General features: G+C 46.6%; 2 non-coding genes across 2 annotated transcripts; both read left to right on the top strand.

The window, feature by feature from the left end:
- Positions 1 to 6,058: 6,058 nt before the first annotated feature.
- On the top strand, positions 6,059 to 6,140 carry trnal-aag (transfer RNA leucine (anticodon AAG)). Its single transcript has one exon. It is a non-coding gene; the product is annotated as a tRNA-Leu (tRNA).
- Positions 6,141 to 6,318: 178 nt separating this feature from the next.
- trnas-gcu (transfer RNA serine (anticodon GCU)) lies at positions 6,319 to 6,400 on the top strand. The gene has a single exon. It is a non-coding gene; the product is annotated as a tRNA-Ser (tRNA).
- Positions 6,401 to 12,603: the final 6,203 nt, after the last annotated feature.

Here is a 12,603-nt window from a genome sequence, read left to right as displayed (position 1 = left end):
TCCGGCGCCATCTCGCGGTCACTGTGCAGAGGTACAACCGCAAATGCTGGCACGAGCCCAGCTGCCGTAAAGCCCTGCAGTATAAGATTCAATCTGTCTTGGACCAGCTCGCCACGGGAGAGCGCCAATGCAGCCCCACGCAGATTCCCACGCGGGGGGAAATCCGCAGGGCAGGGGTCAGCACAGCTGGAGTGCAACGGCCGAGCCTCACCCTGGGTGAACCGATTCGGTTTTTAAACAACTTTATTTTCTTTCGCAAATACAGATCATCACCAAATAGAAAATTGTACGTTGATATATCTATGCTTAAAACAGTATATATGAACACACCTCGTTAAGTTTAGACAAGGCAACAGTTACATCATAATTTATGATTATGTGACTTTGCATCACTGCCTCAACAGGACAACTCCCAGTGTTTCCCTTTAAATGATCATCTATATCACAGCTTCTTGAGGTACAGTCCTATACCCTCTATTTTCCACATATTTGGAAATGGGGGCAGAGTGGTGGCTCTGTGGCTAAGCATCTGTGCCTATGACTGGAAGGTTGCTGGTTCCAGTCCCACAGCTAGCAGAAGAATCCTACTCCACTGGGCCCCTGAGCAAGGCCCTTAACCCCAGCTGCTCCAGGGGCGCTGTATCATGGCTGACCCTGTGCTCTGACCCCAAGCTTCTCTCTCCCTGTCTGTGTCTCATGGAGATCAAGCTGGGGTATGTGCAAAGACAAATTCCTAATGCAAGAAATTGTATAGGGCTAATAAAGCAACCTTACTTTCTGCTTCCTCCTTGCCTTCTCCCCACAGGGCATCCTTCCCCCTGTTCACCACGGCCACAATCCTGTCAAACTTCCTCCCGCCGTGTTTGACAGGAGAGATGCCGTATATACTGAAGCGGTCAGGGAGAAGAGGGTGAAAGGGCTTGCAAGCAGTCTTCAAACTGGGCCCAGAGAGCCTTAGCAAACTGGCAGGACCACCGGGACTCACCCGCCCTAACACAGCAAGGGCTGAGGGTGAGACCCCTGGGGTACAAGAAGGTTCGGACCGGTCAGCACTGGTGGACGACACTCCAGGCGAGGTCTCTGTGCACGTTGCAGAGAAACGTAGAGGATGTGCGTTTCCACACCTTCCCTGTTGGGGCTGATGTTAAAATGCGCACAGGGATCTGCCTATTTTTCTGAGGCGCAACGAGCTCTTCCAGTTTTTGGTTGCTGACACCTCGGAAGGGAATGTGGCCAACTGGCTGAGTTCTCAGAAAACTTATAACTGTCCCATAAGTTGCAGGGCATGTGTCAGAGAGTGGGACATCCAGCTGGGGTCTGACACCCCACACCCTGAACACCTCCCTACCTACCCAGAGCCTGGCAAAATAAGTCCAGGTACGCGCTTCAGGTGCTGTTGCAAAGCCTCTCAGCATAGAGGCCAAGAATGTTTTCTGCCTCTTCCTTTAAAAGCGTAAAATCCTCCCCTAGGCTCGCACAAGTGTTGCAAACAACACCAATTACCTAATTAAACACATTAATCAACGTAATCCTGGCCAGGCTTCAATCATTGAAGAAAAATTAAATTCTCCAATGAGACTTTTTTTTTTGCCTTTTATTCATTTGTCGCTATCGCCACAAGTTTACACATTAATTCAACATGGGTCTTTAGAAGTCTCTTGGAAAAGTCAGGTAATTTTACCTGCAGGAAACCGACGTTGTTATTTCACAGGTCTGAAATTGATTCTCTACGTGCTGGAATGCAGATGACCTTAGATGTTTAAAATCCTCACTTAAAAGCATCACTTAATTGATTTGTATAAAAAATTTCTGTTATTGCGTTCACGCACACAAAAAAATGACAGACTGGTGTAGCGGCGAGGCTTAATAATAAGGCAGAATTAAGTGTTTCTGAGCTTCCCAAATGAGGCCCCATTTCTCTGTTCATCTCTGTGGTGCAGCCACAGAGAAACTATTCATGCAAGATGTTTTCTTTTGATAAGGACAGCTCCCAAAGGGGGATGCACTTAGCTAAGCCTGGCTATCACGATCAATGGTCATCCATTGGCGCCTATCTGTCTAGGGAGTGCCAGTTGGACATCTGGACTGCATTACTAAGTATCAGGAGTAAGTGACTCATATCTCACCTTGATCAACCAATCAGGGACTGGTAGGGCCGAGTAACCCACGTGGGACTCTGATGCCCATGGAACTTTCAGCCAATCAATGAGCTGAAGTTCCTCCAGGTAAAAACAGGCAACACAGAGAGCCTGAGAGATTCAGATTCAGACAAGATTCAGATTCAACAATTCTAAAGGGAATTCAAAGGAGCAGAAGGCTCCCAAGGGCAGGACATTCTCGCAGCGCGCCTCCTGACCATCCTGAGACTCAGCCCGGACAACCACGGAACGGCCAGTGTGTCCGAGTGCCAGAACTTTCCTTTGTTCTAAGAGTCTAGAGTGGAGGTTGCCAGAGAGTAGCCAGCAGCAGGCCTCGTGAACAGGTCGGAACTGTGGACAGCTGAATCACTATTCAGAACTAGCTCTTCATCAGGAATGAACTGGTCCTCTTCCTGACTTGCTGGGACCCACAGTCATCTTTTCTCCTGTGCACAAACTTTGCTAGTTAAAGCCAACAGAAAGCATCAGCAGCGCACCGTCGCAAGCCGCACAGCACAGCCTGGCACCGAGCCAGAGAGCGCGGATTGGACAGCAACAGCCTGCAACTGTTTCTTTGTGCCCGCAGGAGATCTGAATCTCCAAAGATTGGATGAGTATTCAACTTCAATGCATTACAGCTCGAGAATTCAATTGTTATCCCAACCAGTTGATATCAATTTAATTCCTAAGAGTTATGTACTTGTTTCGAGTATCTAATGTAGAAGTTATAACCAAGTTCATTTATGAAACGGTCTTAATGAAAGATATACTGAACGTATGTCCTCTTGATATGTAACACCTCGTAACTGATTGAATATATATCTTTTGTATTCTGATAACCCTCTCGATAAGATCTGTTAGTTTAAGGCATATTCTATGTATTAATAAATGTATCCTCGTGTATTAGTACCTGTGTGTGCGCGTTGTTTGAGTTATGTCGCATGGTTGGATTCTAAAGCCATCAAAAGAATCAACTTTGTGATTTACTGCTACAATTAATAATTGTCTCAGTAAATGCCCAAACCCTACAGAACTGGTGCCTTCAGAGAGCCACTATGATTACATATTTGGCGTCCCTGAACCGGTTTTCCCTACACTGGTTAATTATCAATATAAATGATTTGCTAATGGTTTTGAAAAACGACCCAGTTTCACGAATGTGTCAATATTTTGTCCAGAGATTTTTTCCAGAACTACAACAATTAAATGTTTTTTTCACGAGTGACGTCTCTCGTCTCGTTCAGTCCGAAGTATGAAACCAGGTGCGAGCAGAGGGAGGTGTTTGCTCACGACACGCGTGACAAATGCAGTTCCTGTAGGGCCCGGTGTCTTCTGGAGTTTAAAAAGTAGACCATCACAGTTGTTCTACTTTAAACCGCAACATTTTAATACTTAGAACCAGGCTCTGGGTTGATCTATATAAAGTACGTGCGTGTAACATCTGTGTAGTCAACCGTAAAATACCCTCCATGACTGATGTCTAAAATAACTAGTGTCATTCTTCAATTGACTACCTACAGTAGGTTGGGTCAAAGACAAAGAGAGACAGGGAGCACTCCTGGAGCCGAGACAGGCTGCGCTGATCTGCTGTAACTGGTTTCCTTATGGCACAGTGCCGCTGGTCCTGTATGGGGTGATAGGGCAAAACTTTTGAGATAGAGAGATTCACACGACTAACGAGGGTGAAGTCCTGAGAGAGAGAGAGAGAGGGAGAGGGAGGGAGGGGACAGGCTGTGCTCCCACTGCCAGCAGGGAGAAATAGAGACAGAGGTGCACTTCCTACTGCACTGTGACAGATACTCTGGGATTAGAGAAACATTCTTCCCTAAATTCAGAAATCTAGTCCCAGAGTTCCCACACCTGCCAGAATCACAATGGGTCCCAATCCTACTGGGAGAGAGAGGAGGGAACTCAGTCGAACTGGCAGCCCAGTATGTGATCTCCTGTCACAGCCTGAGGAACAGGGAGCCTGTCTCCCAGTAATACTCCTTCTGTCTACAGTATGTAAATATTCTTTAATATGTCATTGTTGTAAATGTCTGTAATATGTCTTTAGATTTTATATTATTGTTATTTTTTGTTTTGTTTCATGTGAATTTCATTACTTCATTTGCTTTGGCAACACTGATTGTACCCATCGGTCATGCTAATAAAGCACCTTGAATTGAATTTAAATTGAGAGAGAGGTGAAACATTACAACAGGGGTGCTGTGGCCGCACTCTTTACTGAAATATAGCGCCTTTGAAAGTAACATCTCAAAGCGCTTTATAGTTAAAACAAAAAAAAACTTTTTTAAGACGAGCAAACGATAAAATAAGCACAGAAGCAACACAAGCTGGTTGGAAGTACAACAGAGAATTCATGGTCATTAAAAAATAAGACGGATACAGACACCAATTCAATAACATCTTTTTTTCTGAAAAGACCGGTTTTGAAAGCCCGCTGTAGAGATTAAATTACTTACAACTCACAATAGTTAAAAGGAGACCTTCTGCGTGTTTAGGAACTGGAAAGGAAGAGACCAAATGAAACCTACTATGACTCCTGTTCAAATGTTTGATTGTTTAATTGAGCGCTCAGGCTGAACAAAAACCAGCAGGTGTGGGGGTCCCCATGGCCAGTATTAGGAACCCCTGCATTTGAGATGAGTACCATGAGTGCACACTCTAACATAACTCTAACAACATTAAAACTCTCACAAACGTTCTTCAGGGGTGATTGTCCTTTTTCAATTGGCTCAATTGTTTTTTTGGGTTGCTGGGGCTGGATTAGAAGTTGCATTAGAGAACAGAAAGTCCACCAGCTTGTATGTTTTGGTAACGATGAGAATTTTGAATAAAGCTGGGATGAGAAACTTGTTCCCCAGTGTCTTTCAGTATACGGGTTAATGGCGATTTATCTGGAAATGACAGCGAGTTAAAATGACTCAGGAAGAAAACTGGAGTGGAGCTCCAGTGCGCAGCTGCGCGGACTGTCTTCAGGCAGGGCTGGCAGCAGGGGCGGGTCTAGAACAGCGACCAGCAGGTGGCACCCCTCCTCCCCTTGTTAAAACCGTTTGTAACACATTCCATTACGGTTCTAAAACCGAACTTTAATTATGCATTATGTGATATCACCCTGCAGCTCCCAGCTGGCAGCCCACTGAATCACAGCAGGTGTGAGTCTGGCTAAGGTCGCTGCTGAAAGAGGTGCTAGTGGGACCAGTAGGGTGCGCTCACCCTCCAGTCTATGTGGGCCCTAATGCCCCAGTATAGTGACGGGGACACTAGACTGTAAAAAAGGTGCCGTCCTTCAGATGAGACGTAAAGCCGAGGTCCTGACTCTCTGTGGTCATTAAAAATCCCAGGGTGTTTCTTGAAAACAGTAGGGGTGTAACCCTGGCATCCTGGCCAAATTTCCCCCTGGCCTTTACCAATCATGGCCTCCTCATAATCCCCCTCTCTGAATTGGCTTCATCACTCTGTTCTCCTCCCCACTGAGAGCTGGTTGTATTGTGTTTTTGTTGTTATAACAAAAAAGTTCAACAAAAACATTAATTTCTCATGTCCCACGGTCTTGAAAGCGTTTAGTACAGTGTCGGGAATCTATAGATACTGTAGGAAACTCCCCTCTACAGGTGTAACACACGTTACTTTGCCTAATGCAGAACCGACCGCTGCGTTTTTTTCCTGTTTTTGAAATATGAAACACTGTTTTTAAAATGTAGTTTTGAAAAAAAAGGTTGAAATATGAAACGTTTTTTTTAATATATACTTTTCCAGAAATTGTCATTAACGCTTGAATACGATACATGTCCGGTGTGGAGAACAGACGTTGAGGCCCGTCAGACTGCCCTGCGACTGTCTATAAATATGACTGTAAACTTGATGTAGTATTGAACACGTTTGTCAGCGGCAGCGTCAAATCAATTGAGAGGTGCGGTAGCGTGGCCGAGCGGTCTAAGGCGCTGGATTAAGGCTCCAGTCTCTTCGGGGGCGTGGGTTCGAATCCCACCGCTGCCACTAGCTTTCTTTTAGACACCAATCGTACATATCACTGCAGAAAATCGACAAAGTAAATATTGAATTCTGCCATTAAAGAATACATTACGATTTTAAGTTCCTTCATTTGGGATATCGAGCACTACGCCCGCGTCTCTCCACTTTTCCTTACAGTGGTGCGGAAAAAAAAGCGCCACCAGACGAGGTGGCCGAGTGGTTAAGGCGATGGACTGCTAATCCATTGTGCTCTGCACGCGTGGGTTCGAATCCCATCCTCGTCGGCGGCTCGTTTTACTAATAGGCACAAAAAAGGCAGCGTGCTGGAAAAAAGATTGATTTTACACAATCCGAAAAAGGTTGCTCCGATCAGAGCTCGACCACATGCAAAAACTATAACTAAATATATAAACAATAGGTTTATTCCATGCTGAAGATAGAAGAAAGAAAACACAACATTTCGGTCGTGGAGCCTTCTTCAGGCTTCTTCACGGCCGGAACGTTGTGTTTTCTCTCTTCTCTTTTCAGCAGGGAATAAACCTGTTACTTGTTCCTTTGCAGCCTACGCATGCTGACGCAGCTACGCACCTAAATATATAAACGCCTTACGTTTAGAAAATGTCCCACTTAACGAATTAAAAAAAAAACTGTTGTGCAGTTGTATCGTAGATACGCAACGACATTTTAAATCTACACCCGGTTATAAAAGGATTTATTTCGGTGGAATGTGTTTCTCTGAACAAATAACTTCAGCGTAAGGGCGCCGCCTGCTGTGCCGTCTGGGAACCGCGGTTCGGTCGCGCTCTGCGGCCCGCACCGCATTCGAGCCTTAATCTCGGTTTTTTTTTAAAAAAAAAAATTCTACGGACATTGTTTCGTGTTTCGTTGGGTCTTTTCCTCAAAACGTCACGAAGACGCGAAGTTTATTCGGCGCGTTCCATGAGTCTCGGCACCGCGCGAGCCCAGCAGAAACACACGAGCCCGGGTCCGCGGGTTCTCGAAGTCCGCCTTCCGTGTGGTAAAAGGAAAACGAAACGAAACCCCCTCCCCAGCTCAATCACACTTTTTATTCAGAGTTGATTTTTTTTATCCCTAGTGTTACACACACGTGACCCTGCGCTCTCAGACCCGAGTTCTGGAGCTCAACGAGTGTGAAGTTGATCCACCGTCTAAATCAATAGTGTCCGATTCCGGCTTCCGCGAGTCCCCGAGAGCAGTAATCAAATTGTTTGAGCCCCTTCCGCCTTGTTTTCCGTACAACCACAACTACAATCACACAACCACACACAACTAAACAATTACACACATACGACCACACACACACACTCGCAACCATTGTCAACCTAAGTCACATTCTCAGATAAAACTACTCATACAGACAACAACACAATAATCATTTACACCCCACTTACACGAGCACACACATTTTATTTCTGTAGCGGTCCGACCTTCCCATTGACTCTCATTATGTAATTCACTGTACTCTACTCTGCGGAAATGAAAGTCCACACGCCCTTCAAGAAAGACCCCAGACGAAAAGAGAGTGTGTAATGTCTGTTCGTGGTCATGGAGACGAATTCAGCGGCTCTGAGGGATGGTGGGATAGCTGCCCGCTCTCGCGCTCACGGGCTCTCCTACAGAGTGACGTCAGTGCCGGGGGACCCGTTACTGGTGACCAGCGAGTCAGACCCAGGCAGCGCTGGAGCACGGCAGCCACAGCTCCGACTTCACATTCCAAATGCACGTTTACAGGAAGACAGGCTATTAAAGATATCTCTGGCAAGTCATTACAGATTCACCATGCATGACACAAGGGTAGATATAAATCTTCTGAAATATTTGTTCAAAGGCTTTTTTTTTCTTATTTCATTCTGTACTTCAGAGCCTTCTTCAGGTGTCCACGGCCGAAACGTTGTGTTTTCTTTCTTCTTTTTTTTCAGCATGGAATAAACTTATTTCTTGTTCCTTTGCAGCCTACGCATGCTGACGCAGCTACCCACCTGAACTGATACTGTACTACTGTACTAACATTGTAAAAAAAACTGAGTGTTATGCTATCTTTGACCAGATGGTGGCAGCCAAAGACCGTTCAGTGAAGGAGAAGCCTCAATAATAATAATCCTTACACTTATATAGCGCTTTTCTGGACACTCCACTCAAAGAGCTCTGCAGGTAATGGGGATCCCCTCCACCACCACCAGTGTGCAGCCCCACCTGGATGATGCACCAGTACTCTCCCCACACACCAGCTCTCAGTGGGAGGAGAACAGAGTGATGAAGCCAGTTCAGCTAGGGGGATTATTAGGAGGCCATGACTGGTAAAGGAAATGTGGCCAGGACACAGGGGTAACACCCTTAGTTTTTTATTGACAAGTGAGAGTCAGGACCTCACTTTTACATCTCATCTGAAGGACAGCACCTTTTTTACAGTATAGTGTCCCCGTTAAGACCCACACAGACCACAGGGTGAGCGCCCTTTGCTGGCCCCATTAACACCTCTTCCAGCAGCAGCCTCAGCTTTCCCATTATTATTATTATTATTATTAATAATAATGTACACTATGGCTGCTGGCGTATCATCCAGGTGGGGCTGCACACTGGTGGTGCTGGAGGAGAGTCCCCATTACCTGTAAAGTGCTTTAAGGGGAGTGTCCAGAAAAGTGCTGTATAAGTATCAGGATTTATTAGTAGTAGTGCTAGTATGTCTGACTATACAAACACTGTCCAAATCCAGTTGTTTCCTTGGTGTTTAAGTACAACTTCAGGACCATCAGTGAAGGACGAACCAGAGGACAAGAGGAAACTACAGGGTTGTGCATTGAAGACTGAGGACAAGTGGAGAGGTCCAGCACGTACTGGCAAGCCTGCACTGGGGTTGTGGCTCTACTGAGACCTGATTTTGTTCTTTGAAAGAGATGAAGTCATTTTGTTTTGCGTGGATTGTGGGTTGTTGGTTGTGTTTTTGCAGCTTGTCTTTCTACATGTAACCTCCCGTCTGTAGTATGCTGGTATAATGTATTTACACTATATACAAAAAACAGCTATTTTTGTGAAATTAAAGAAACCAGTAAATTATTTTACTTTTTAATATGTTCAATCTGTAAATCCTTTCATTATTAAAAAAAAAGAAAAAAAGAAAAAGTTTGTGCAAGAGGCAGCTCTTTACACAAAGTGTGGTGGGTGTCTGGAACAAGCTGCACAGCAAGGTACTGTAGCTGAACTCTTCATCTGCCCTCTTTATTCTAATTTCATTCCCAACCCCTCCCGAACCCTTTTCTTCCCCCTTTTTCTTGTTCCTTCTTTTCCCCAGTCTGTTCTCTCCAGCACTGGATGCCTTTTCCGAAGTGCTCTCCTCCAGTGTTCCTCCTGCTGCCCCCCCCCGTGTGTTGCATGAAGGGGAGTCTCTGTGCGGGTGTCGTCTGCGGTCTGCGCTCCGCTCTCGAGGAAACTGCAGAACAGAGGCCCCTCAGTCCTCCCTCCCGTTTTGCTCCCTCTCTCTGTTTCCTGCACTGCTCTCTCCGACCAGAGAGTTACTTTATTTTGTCTGCCTGTCTCTCTCTCCTCTCTCTCACTTTTCTGTCTTTCTCTCCCCTCTCTCACTCTTTTCTGTGTCTCTCTCCCGTCTCTCTCTGGGATCTGAGCAGGTTTGGTCTGTTTCAGGGTGGTGAGCTCTGTCTTGCAAGCCCCTCCTGGAGCTGTGTTTCTGTGTCCTCGGCTGCCTGCTGTTCTCAGCCCCGTCCCCTGTGACAGCGCTCCCTCCGACACGCCAGAGAGGCTGAAGAAAACCCCGAATCGAAATGAAAGTGGACTCAAACGTGCCAGCACACACGTGCTTAGAGTGAAACACTCGCACACACACGTGCACACACTTTCACACACATTCTCACTCTCACGTACACTCACAAACACTGTCACATACACAGTCTCACACAGTTATACACACAAACTCTCACTCACACTGTTACACACTCTTACATGCATACTCTCACACACATTCGCATACACAGTTACAAACTCTCTCACACACTCAGTCTCTCACAGTTACACACACTCTCACAAACACTGTTACACACTCACACAGTTGCACACTCTCACAGTCTCTCACAGTTACACAAACCCTCTCACACACTGTTACACACTCTCACATGCATACTCTCACACACATTCGCATACACAGTTACACACACTCACAGTTACACACTCAGTTACACACACACAGTCTCTCACAGTTACACACACTCACACACACACACTGTTACACACTCACACACAGTTGCACAGTCTCTCACAGTTACACATACCCTCTCACACACACTGTTACACACTCTCACACATACAGTGTGTTGGCACAGCCCCCATCGACAGCCACAGACTCCGTCGCACACATTACTCACAGAGAGGGGGAGACAGAGAGAAAGGCCTTTTTGTGCGGCTTTGGGAAATGATGTAAAAGAGCAGGACTCTGGAGGGGGAGGGGAGGGGAGGAAGGCAGCTCAGGGCTGACTTTTAAAAGAGTGCCTTCTTTTCCCTTCCCTGTCCGCTGTCTCTCCTCCACCGAGCTCTCCCCCTCACCCTCTCCTGGTCTGATCAGGGCCAGCTCCAGGGACCAGCGATAGGGGGAGACCGTTTCACAGAACAAGAGAGTTTGACAGAAAGAGAGACAGACAGGTAGACAGAGGAATGATAGAGAGACAGGCAGATAGACAGACAGATGAAGAATAGACAGAAAGAGGAATGATAGAGAGACAGACAGGTAGAGGAATGATAGAGACACAGACAGGTACTTGACCTTGAACTTGAACTTTATCGCCATATGTAACTGGTACACGTACTGGTACAATGGAATTCTTACTCACAGAAAGTCTCTCGATTGTTAAAACAAGTGTAAAACCACAAAGTGCAGACAGTGCATCAAGACAATATACAAACAAACAGTAGACAATGTACAAGTAAACAAGTAAACAGTTTGAATGAAGGTAGACAGACAGAGGAAATAGAGACACAGACAGGTAGACAGAGGAATGAAAGAGACTCGAATAGGTAGACAAAGAGAGGGATGATAAGAGAGACAGGTAGACAGAGGGATGATAGAGAGACAGACAGGTAGACGGGGATGATGAGAGACAGACAGGTAGACAGGGGGATGATGAGAGGCAGACAGGTAGACAGAGGGATGGTGAGATATAGACAGGTAGACAGAGGGATGATAGAGAGACAGTCAGGTAGACAGAGATGACAGAGAGACAGACAGGTAGACAGAGGGATGATGAGAGACAGACAGGTAGACAGAGAGATGATGGAGAGATGACAGGCAGTGAGGTAGCCGACAGAGGCAGACAGACAGACAGACAGACAGACAGACAGACACGGCAGGCCGGAGTGCTGTGCGGTGACCTGCAGCTGCTCTTCACGCGGAGAACGAGTGAGGGAGGCAGGGAGGGCCTGCTCTCCGGCAGCTGGAGTGTGTGTGCGAGTGGGAGTCTGAGTGAGGTAGCAGACTACCTGAGACACGAAGCAGAGAGGAGCGGCGCTCCGCGCTGACTCAGAGGAGAGAGAGGGAGAGAGGGAGGGAGGAGAGAGGCACAGGGAAATGGAGGGTGAACAAGATTCAGGGACTGAGGACAGACGCAAAAGGAAAAAAAGAGGGAGGGAAGATTTCTCAAATCCAGAGCAATTCCCAAGCGTCCGAGCCTAGGACATAAATCTCAGAACCTGCGCTGACAGATGCGGCTGTACATTAATTTCATTTTCCTTTGACGGTTCCTGCAGTGTCTCTGGCTAGACTGACACCATTAAATTAAGACATGCCTGTCTAACAACAGGGAGGAATTTGATTTCCTTTTGAAGCCATAGAAAAAGCAGCCTGCAGCTTTCCCTGAGTACTGCTCTCAGCTCCCACAATGCTCTGGGAGACAGAAAGAGGCTGAGGCGTGTGTGTGTGTGTGTGTGTGTGTGTGTGTGTGTGTGTGTGTGTGTGTGTGTGGGGCGATGGGCTGGCGTCCTCACAGTAGAAACGACTCCCTAATGAACCGAATGGCAGCTTTTCTCCTGAGTCTCTGGGCCCAGAGTGTTACAGCTGGGTCCGGTTTCACCCTGAGTGGGGTTGGGAACAGAAGACAGAGTGAGAGTCAAAGCGAAGTCATCACAGTGACAGGAGTGCACACGGTTTGTGTGCGTTTGTGTGCGGCTGTTTTACTGTGCCCTGGTGTGGTTGTGCGTGTGACTGTGTTATTGTGTAAAGGTGTGTTGGTGCTTGTTAATGTTCTTGCATGTGGTTGTGCATGCTTGTGTGTGTGGGTGTGCATATTTGTATACGGCTTTCTTATTGTGAATGTTGTTGTGTGTGGTGGCGTTGTGGTGTGTGTTTGCACATGGCAGTGTTATTGGTGTGTAGTTGTGCGTGCTTGTGTGTGATAGGGTTAGTGTGTGTGTAGATGGGGGCAGGATGGCGTTTCAGGCTCTGAATAACAACTTCCTGCCTGTGAGC

The sequence above is a fragment of the Lepisosteus oculatus genome, chromosome 3 (assembly GCF_040954835.1).
Source record: "Lepisosteus oculatus isolate fLepOcu1 chromosome 3, fLepOcu1.hap2, whole genome shotgun sequence".
Classification (NCBI taxonomy): Eukaryota; Metazoa; Chordata; class Actinopteri; order Semionotiformes; family Lepisosteidae; genus Lepisosteus; species Lepisosteus oculatus.
Note: the sequence above shows the minus strand (reverse complement) of the source record. Positions and strands in the feature narration are given on the sequence as shown.